Source organism: Nicotiana tomentosiformis, chromosome 12 (genome assembly GCF_000390325.3).
Source record: "Nicotiana tomentosiformis chromosome 12, ASM39032v3, whole genome shotgun sequence".
NCBI lineage: Eukaryota > Viridiplantae > Streptophyta > Magnoliopsida > Solanales > Solanaceae > Nicotiana > Nicotiana tomentosiformis.
Genome location: NC_090823.1, coordinates 75,033,613 through 75,043,882, shown reverse-complemented (window position 1 = coordinate 75,043,882; position 10,270 = coordinate 75,033,613).

The window sequence follows — 10,270 nt, the reverse complement described above, 5'->3', positions numbered from 1 at the left end:
TGCACCTACCAAATATTCACATCAAGACTCTTGCCTTTTAGCCAACTACACTTAAATTAAACATCTACTTCATTTTAGTCCTCCTCAAGCAAAAATGATTAGGACCAAACATTTTACGCAAGAAAATCATTCAAAATTTCTCCTTAAATTTATCAATTGAAATAATAAGAGATCATAACTCAGGGACAAATTATCATAAGTTTGAGTCCAGCAGCCTTCTATGCATTGTAAATTCAATTTGATCAATATGTTATCGAACTTAATTAATGAAATGGTCTATATATCTATGACACTCCTTAATAGTTGGACAAAAATATGCTATCAATATTATTATTTTAGTCACATATGTCATTACCCACTAACGCAATTACCATATTTTGCCACGTGGCATTATATAAACCTTTCATTACTTAATGAAATGGTCTATCTATGATAATCGGTTAAAATCGGTATTATTATTTCAGCCATATATGTTATTACCCACTAATGGAATCCTACTAACAGATTTTGCCACATGGCGTTATATAAATCTTTCATTATTTATCAGTCCCCGTTGCCTCTCACCCCTTTCTACTAGGGGTATATTTGAGCCATTTCATCAAATTCAATAGTATGTTTGAGCCATTTTGTTAAGTCCAGTGGCATGTTTGAGCTATTTCCCAAGCCGCCGCCACGTCGCAAACCACGGTAACACCTCAAGTTTTTCATGAAAATATATACATACACTTAATTCACACATTTATATATACTTTTTATACCCAGCTACACTTTATTATTGTACTCTCTTTTAAGCCCATCTAATTTTTTTTTAAAACAAATTTTATGTCCTTTTCCCACGCCATCGCCACATTTCAATACAACTATAACATCCTAAATTTCACAATGGAAACACATACATACTCTTAATTCACGCACTCATATGTACTTTTTATACCCAACTACACCTCATTAGTGTATTCTCTTTTAAGTCCATTATTTTTTTCTTATATAAACCTTATCTCTAATGTTATAATAAATCTGCCTAAATCTTACGTCTTCTTTTGCTGGCTAGATGCGTAAGTCAAGGTTCACGTTTGGGCCCTTGACGAGTAATTTGATTTTAGTTAGGCCATAGGTGCAAAAGGGAATAGGAAGATATAATGGAAGAGTTTTATACACATTCATTGGCAAATGCGGATATCATCGATCACTCGAAATAGTCATGCGAAATACATGCAAATTCAGATTGAAAAATAAGGAAGGCAAAATCATATATATGTAGAAAAAGTTTCTAATTCAGATGAAATGGAAACATCTTTTTTCTATTTTTATTATTTTTTTAAAATCTTTTTAAGAGTCAGAAGGTACGCGAAAATTTTGAATGATGTAAATAGGATTAGATTCATAATACGATTAAATAAGAGAGTATAGTTTTTTCATATAAAATAGTAATATTATAGTATAAGGAACAAACTTCCCCTCTTGTAGATTAAATTATAAGTTTATTATAAAAAAAAAAAAAAAAAGATGGAGGTTTATATAGGAATATTATTCTAGAATGTTCGCGCATCAAATGATAAACAGAAAAATAACATAAGTTAGTTATGTTACTCAAGAGAGTTAAGTATTATAAGGAATATGAAAATGGCTCAAACATGTCGCTGAACTTAACGAAATAGCTCAAAATACCACTTAACTTAACGAAATGGTTTACATGTGCCATTCGTAAAAGGGCTGAGAGGGGATGGGTGCTGGTAAATAATAAAGGATTTATATAATGTTACGTGTCTAAATTCAGTAGTACTGTAGTAGAGTTTCGTTAGTGAGTAATAGCATATATGGCCTAAAATGATAACGTCGATGGCATGTTTATGTCCAACTATTAAGTGACATAAATAGGCATTTTTTTAAGTTCAATGACATATTTGAGTCCTTTCCCTTTGAGGAAAAAGCATAATTGTGCCATATTTAAAAAAAAATATGACAAAACCTTAGCAGTATATATCATTTAACATTTGGCAGCAACTAGATATTTACATACCATATTAAATACCAATTAGCGATAGGAATCTAGCTGGCCCAGACGAGAATATTGCCTTCCGGTTTTTTCGCTCATAAATGTAACTCCATTTCTTAAACGGATATTTCTATTCGTTATACTACATTTCATAAGTATATCTTATATTTTGTATGATAAGTAACTTTGTTTGAAACTTGTTTAATAATGATATTTTGATATTTCACGTATTTTGTTTCAGTTATTTATAGGTCTTATATATTTATATATTTCTTAATACTGGTATAATAATTGTATTCATATTTTAGACATGTTTTTTTGTAAAATATTTGTAGCTATTATACATGGTATAGTTCAAGTATAATAGTGATATATTATAAATATAAAATATTTATATATGTGGTATTGTATACGGTTAAAACCGATTTTTAGTCATTCATACGGGCTGGTCGAAGATAATGGTGTATCGATCAAAGGACATCTGCATAACATGCCCGGTCAAAGTACGAAATAAGGACGTCGAGCTCCGAGCTTCAAGACCGGTCAATGACTTGTTTGATATCTTTATCGAGCATCGAGAACAACTATGGTAGCTCGATATCATTATCGGGCTCATACCCAAATCAGATTACGAAGCAAGGTAGAGATCATCGAGGATACGGAGACCGACCAACTTGCACGCCAAACACCGAGATCCCCAGGTCAGAATCGAGCCTCGACCAAGGCCGATGGCTCGGTCCAGTATCGAGCTCGAACCAGTATCGAGCTCGCGAACAAAAGTCGTTGCAACCGCACCAAGGTAGAGAATCTTAACGGGAATCAAGGAGGAGACAAATCATCATGGGTCCTCCACTATATGTATTATTTTATATTTTGTTATAGATAGAGCAATGATCCTCTCTTATAAAAAGGGCATCCTTCTAGACAAAAAAAGACCGGGACTCATACAAACAAAGAGATCTACTTAAGCCTGTGTTTAGGCCATCCAATAAAAAGATTTTTCCTGTTCATCTTTCCTGCTCTCATAGTCAAAATTCTCGTATTGTTGTTTTTGTATCAAAAGATTTCACGTACCCTTAGAACCATACATAAATTCAACGTTATCCGATTTTTCGAGTAAACAGTTTGGCGCCCACCATGGGGCTAAGGATAACAGTAATTGTTTGATATAAATCCACAGTGCACTCCAGCTTGCAACTTGAAAGTCAACAATGGCTATGCCTATCAACCTTGACGCTGGCCTTCAAGATGAAATCAATAACTTGACACCTAGGGCCGGAAGGCAAATTAACGATGTCACCAAAGCTCAAGTCGAAGTACAGTCAGATGTCAATTCACAAGTGGCTCTTGAGGCAAACAAACATTCCGAACCGGAAAAAAGCGCTCAGGGCGACACTCGATCTATAGCTCGAGACACCCATAACGGGGAGGAGATCGGAGCCAGCTTACGAATGATCTTCGAGATGTTACAAGCCCAACAAGCAGCGATAACCCAGCTACAGAGCCAAAATCACATACGTAGCACACCGGAATTCAACCCACTTCGAGAAATCACCCCGAGAACGGAACCAGCCGTAGAGAAGTCGAATGAACAGGAATCGGGGACTACTCCCGAATTTACCAAGATGTTCGAAGAACTCACTAAACGAGTCGAGGCCAATGAAAAATTCGTAGAAACATACAATTCGAGGATCGATCAAATCCCGGGAGCTCCACCAATGATGAAAGGGCTAGATTCGAAAAAATTCATTCAAAAGCCTTTCCCTTCGAGTGCAGCCCCAAAGCCAATCCCCAAGAGATTTCGTATGCCCGAAATACCCAAATATAACGGAACGACCGACCCCAACGAGCACGTCACTTCTTACACGTTTGCCATCAAGGGCAATGATTTGGAAGATGATGAGATCGAATCAGTGTTATTGAAAAAATTCGGTGAAACCCTGTCAAAAGGGGCTATGGTATGGTATCATAATTTACCATCTAACTCTATTGACTCTATTGCTATGCTTGCAGATTGCTTCGTAAAAGCGCACGCCGGAGCCATTAAAGTCGAAACCAGAAAGTCGGACCTGTTCAAGGTAACCCAAAAGGATAACGAGTTGCTAAGGGAGTTCGTATCTCGTTTTCAAAGGGAACGAATGGATCTGCCACCGGTCACAAACGATTGGGCTGTTCAAGCTTTCACTCAAGGTCTAAACGAGTGGGGCTCGATGGCGTCACGACGGCTGAAACAAAATATGATCGAGTACCCAGCTATTACTTGGACCGATGTGCACAATCGATATCAAGCCAAAATAAGAGTCGAAGATGACCAGTCGATGTCCAGGTCAGTTACAAAAAGAACTACCGAACAAAAATCGGCCGGAGATCGATACCAGCCATATAGCGGAAATAATGTTATTGCTAAGTATCCGAGGCCTTTTTAAAATCAACCTCGCATGGGGGGCTTTACCACTAAACACATCTGTGATGATTATCAAAGTTCAGAGCAAGGATGTTACTTCGTTATTTCACGACAAACAGTGTCTCAACAAAACAAACAATGCTTATATAGTTAGCCCGAGCCTGATGCAAAACATGAACACATGTGTAATGACTTGAGTGATCAATCTTCTTTATCGATATTTTACGATTAATTATGCCTTCGGGCTATTTTGTATCGAGTTCAAACAAGCATTCACTCGACCACCAAGCCTACGGGCTCTTTTTATTTTCGAGTTCAAGCAAAACGCTCACTCGACTATTATGCCTACGGGCTATTTTGTATCGAGTTCGAACAAGCATTCACTCGACCACCAAGCATACGGGCTCTTTTTATTTTTGAGTTCGAGCAAAACGCTCACTTGACTATTATGCCTACGGGCTATTTTGTATCGAGTTCGAACAAGCATTCACTCGACCACCAAGCCTACGGGCTCTTTTTATTTTCGAGTTCGAGCAAAACGCTCACTCGACTATTATGCCTACGGGCTATTTTGTATCGAGTTCGAACAAGCATTCACTCGACCACCATGCCTACAGACTATTTTGTATCGAGTTCGAACAAGCATTCACTCGACCACCAAGCCTACGGGCTATTTTTATTTCGAGTTCATGCAAAGCGCTCACTCGACTATTATGCCCATGGGCTACATTGCATCAAGTTCGAATCCTTCACTCGACTGCAAAGCCTACGGGCTGCTTTAACCTCAAGATCAGCACTCACTCGACCATTACACCTACGAGCCACATTATTTCAAGTGAAGATACTCATATCTCTGAATTCAAACGAACAACTGACTATTTAAAAAAAAAACTAAAGGATATTCGAGCCGTTCAAAACAAAGGGGACTTCCCACAAGGCAACAGAGATTAAAATTCAAGCTATCTACTTAGCCCGTGAGGCTATTTTGCTTCAAAAGAAGAGAAATTTATATTTACAGAGACATCTACTCAGCCAAATGGTTCTTTATGTGAAAACCAAAAAACGATACCAAAAGAACGCAGACGACCTAAGCACTTAAGTGACTTAATTTTCACTGGAGGCTGTATTTGCAGCATCGTCCTCATCTTTAGACTCCCCCGAATCATCGGAGGCCTCTTCGGGAAAGGCCAACCTCCGAGCTTTGTTCTCTTCCGCCCTGGCAACTTCAATCTCGATCCCAACATCGAAGCCCTGAACTCTTACCTCCTCGAGAGCCTCTCTCCAAGCTTGCCATCTTGCATGTTCGACCATGCTCTCAGCTTTGGTTTGGTTAACCTCAACATCAATCCGGAACTGAGCCACTTTGGCATCAGCTCTTTTATTGGCCTCGATCGCCTCAGATCTAGCCACCTCAAGTTCCTTGGCCGAATTTGCCTTGTCAGAAGTGGCCAAATCCAATCGGTGCTGAAGATCTTTCACCTTTTCGATCAACCCCGAGGCGTTATCTTTCGCCGATCGAAGTTGGGCATCGGACAGCTCCAACTGAGCTTCAACGGCTTCCTTTTTCGAGGCAAGTATATCCATACACTTTTTGAATTCAGCTGCCTCGGCCAGTAGCGCTTCTACCTGCGAGTTAAGCCGTCCAACCTGCTCGATCCGCTGCCGAACCTGCGGAACCGGATCATTAGTAGTTATCTCTTCTTCATCTTCACTATCATGAAACATTCGGAATACCTGCTCGGCCATCTCCTCATGTCCTTCCCGAGCCGCTAACAAGTCCGCTCGAAGATTTTCACTAAGGTGTCTGTACGAGTCACTTTTCTCATTAAGGCTCCGAACCTTGGCATCATGCTCCTCCCGGATGCGAAGAAAGGATTCGTGATGCAACACTGAAGCCTGCGAACAAAAGAAGAAGCATTAAAATTACCAACAAACTTTAATGTAAACCTAATTACCATTAGATTTACCCGATTCAAAGCATGTTGGGCCTCGTTGAAGAGACAAGCAGGCCCCACCGCATTTATCACTGATTGATCCTCTTCGGTCATTATGGGCCGCAGGTCAAGATCGATACTTGGGGCCGGAAATCGGTCCACCAGTTTATAAACCAACGGAGGCTCGATAGAACCCGACCATGATGCTTTTTTGGGAACCGCCATTCCACCAATACCAGTGACCTTCTCCGAGGCACCTGATTCGAGCCCCTCCAGAAAACCATGGATATAGGTCGACTCTTGAATACCCTCATAGGACCGATCCTCCAACAAGACGGCGTCTCGAATCATGGCATCCGAAATCTGAGGGGATCCGCCAGTGTCAACTGTCCCGAACTCCTCTCTTAAAATATCCTCTACTGCCCGAGAAGATCCACCCTCGGCTTTCCTCTCTATCAGCTTGGTTCGAGATGGAATAATTTCGGCTTCATTTTGTTCGAGGATTATGGCCAGGTTTCCCTGATTTGCTTCCACTGAATCGGAAGACTGTTGAATCACAACACTAGCCTGTACGCAGGCAAATTTCTTCTCTCCTTCTTCAGGCTCGCCCCTTGAATGGCAGACCGCTTTCGGAAGCACAACACCGTAGCCCCCCTTCGGATTTCGAGATCTTTTAGCCGGTTTCCTCTTCTCCGAGATCGGGGGACTAGGTACGTCTTTTCTCTTCTTTTCCTTTACCTGCTTCAAGACAGGAACGTTTTCGTCACCAGATGGGGGCCTCATGACTACATCTTTCCCAAGTCCTACAAAAAGGAAAATGGGGATTTACCATACGAATCGATGGAAAAGCAAGTCTAAAAAGGATTTACCATGACTACGGCCCTCCCATCGACCCTTTGATAATTCTACCCAAGCACGCTCGAAGTATGGTCTCTGCAACACCAGGCTTTCAACCCATTGCCTAAGGTCCGGGATCGGTTCCGGTACTCGAGCTATGGTTGCGATTAGGAACGAAAAATGGATCAACAAAATAGAAGGCAATCAGCAAAATCAAAACAGGCAAATAAAAACTTTTGCTCACGGCTCATATTCCATTTCTCAGGAAACGGCAAGTCATCGGCTGGTATCAGATCCGAGGTTCTGACCCGAACAAAGTGGCACATCCAACCCCGATCCCGAGTCTCGTCAATACTTGAGAATGGCGCTTTGGTTGCTCGGCGAGCAAGCTTGATCAACCCTCCTCGATAAAGTCGGGGACTGTAAAGGCGCATAAGATGGTCGAGAGTGAAGATACGCCCCTCGATCTTGCTCGAGAAAAATCGAAGAAGAATCACTATCCTCCAAAAGGAAGGGTGAATTTGGCCGAGTGTCACGTCGTACCTCTTACAAAAGGCAACGACGACAGGGTCCAGGGGTCCCAACGTGAAAGGATAAGTATAAACACTTAAGAACCCTTCGACGTAGGTAATAATTGATTCATCGGGCTATGGGATTACCACGAGTTTATTATCCCAATTACATTCGTGTATAACTTTATCAAGAACTTTTTCGGTAATCAAACATTGGTACCTCGACATCGGCTCACACTGACCCGGTATCAGAGAAGGCTTTTCAATCTTAAAATCACCTACAGTCGAACACCCAATCAGAACGAATTCCTCAAGGCGGGGCTCTCCCACATCCTCACCACCAGAAGGTCGAGAAGAAGAAGCAGTCTCTTTTTGCGGAACAGACTTAGACGTTTTTGCCATTTGAAAATGTCGTAGACAAAGAATGAAGGTATTTTGGTGCTCTAAGGAAGAATTCTGGGGAACTTGAAAAATTGGGAAGTTTGAAGACATGAAAATGATGAATGGTGGAAGAAAAGGCCATTTATATATTGAAGCGATAACGGTTCAGTATCAGATGTGACCGACCGCCGCCTGACACATTAAATGCCTCGGTAAAACCAAACCGACGGGATAGCTATCATTTACATCATGGTCGATATCGATGAAAACGTCAGTATATATTTAATCGAGATGTTGGGAAATCATATAGTTTCTCATTAAATTCTTCTCCGAGAAACGAGGGGACTATCTGTATACGGTTAAAACCGATTTTTAGTCATTCATATGGGCTGGTCGAAGATAATGGTGTATCGATCAAAGGACATCTGCATAAAATGCCCGGTCAAAGTACGAAATAGGGACGTCGAGCTTCGAGCTTCAAGACCGGTCAATGACCTGTTCGATATCTTTATCGAGCATCGAGAACAACTATGGTAGCTAGATATCATTATCAGGCTCATACCCAAATCAGATTACGAAGCAAGGTAGAGATCATCGAGGATACGGAGACCGACCAACTTGCACGCCAAACACCGAGATCCTCAGGTCAGAATCGAGCCTCGACCAAGGCCGATGGCTCGGTCCAGTATCGAGCTCGAACCAGTATCGAGCTCTCGAACAAAAGTCATTGCAACCGCACCAAGGTAGAGAATCTTAACGGGAATCAAGGAGGAGAAAAATCATCATGGGTCCTCCACTATATGTATTATTTTATATTTTGTTGTAGATAGAGCAATGACCCTCTCTTATAAAAAGGGCATCCTTGTAGATAAAAAAAGATCGGGACTCATACAAACAAAGAGATCTACTTAAGCCTGTGTTTAGGCCATCCAATAAAAAGATTTTTCCTGTTCATCTTTCCTGCTCTCATAGTCAAAATTCTCGTATTGTTGTTTTTGTATCAAAAGATTTCACGTACCCTTAGAACCATACATAAATTCAACGTTATCCGATTTTTCGGGTAAACAGGTATATTAATTTAGGGATATATATGGTGATTATACAATATAAATTACATATAATTCATAAAAATTATATAGTCATAAAATATCAGGTATTTTATTTGCAACTTCGAGAGACTTCTCAAACGAAAAATGTCAAACAACCCTTTAAAATGAGTGCATAATTTGAAAAATGAAAAATAAATTTTAAACAAGAAGTCTTAATACATGTGTGTATTGAATCTATGTTTGGAAAAGTGATGGAAAATGGTTATGAAACCGGACGGATGGGGCATAGGGGAGGGGTTTGGGGAATAGAAAGAGAGAATTGGAAGAGAAAGGGTTTCTAACTCTTATTTTTTGGTAAATTAGGTAACTGGTCCTTAATTTGTTTTTTATTATTTATTTTGAACAATCATATTTAATTAAATATGCTATAAAAGTAAATAAATCTGCTACTTTTGAAATAAACCAAGAGTCATGTTATTTATATAAAAAGGTTTTGAAACATGATTTACCATGTAAAAATCTCTTTCCCGTTTATTACCAAAAACAAAAATATACCCTCTTTATCTGTTAATTAATGTAAAAAGGTACAATTGTTTTGCAAATGTGTAATTTAAAGAAATAGTTATAAAAGATGCAAAAATAAAATAAAATAATACATCCTTCTATTTGTTCTTAAAAAAGATTGACACTTATTATGTACATAGACAAATAACTATTTTCATTCAAATATAATTCGTTTATATATTTTTTAATATTTTAGAATTGTGGCTCGATTTAGTTTGTTTTGCGCATATGTTAACTATTCAATTCTATCTGGATATTCATTACCTTCCACCATTCACAAGCATTGAACCGCTTTGCTCACCAAACTTATGCATATTGCAAGAAATATCAACAACAACATACCCAATATTATCTCACACCGTGGGGTTTGGGGAGGGTAGTGTGTACACAGACTTTACCCCTTCCTTATGAGGATAGAGATGTTGTTTTCAATAGACCCTCGGCTCAAGATATTATAAGTACCACATTAATAAAAATATAGGCAAAAAGGGACAGTATCAAAAAGCCATATAAAAGCAGAATAAAACAATAAGACAGTAAAGTGATCAACAATGAAAGAAAATAACGGTTAGTCATAAAAACCTACTACCAAC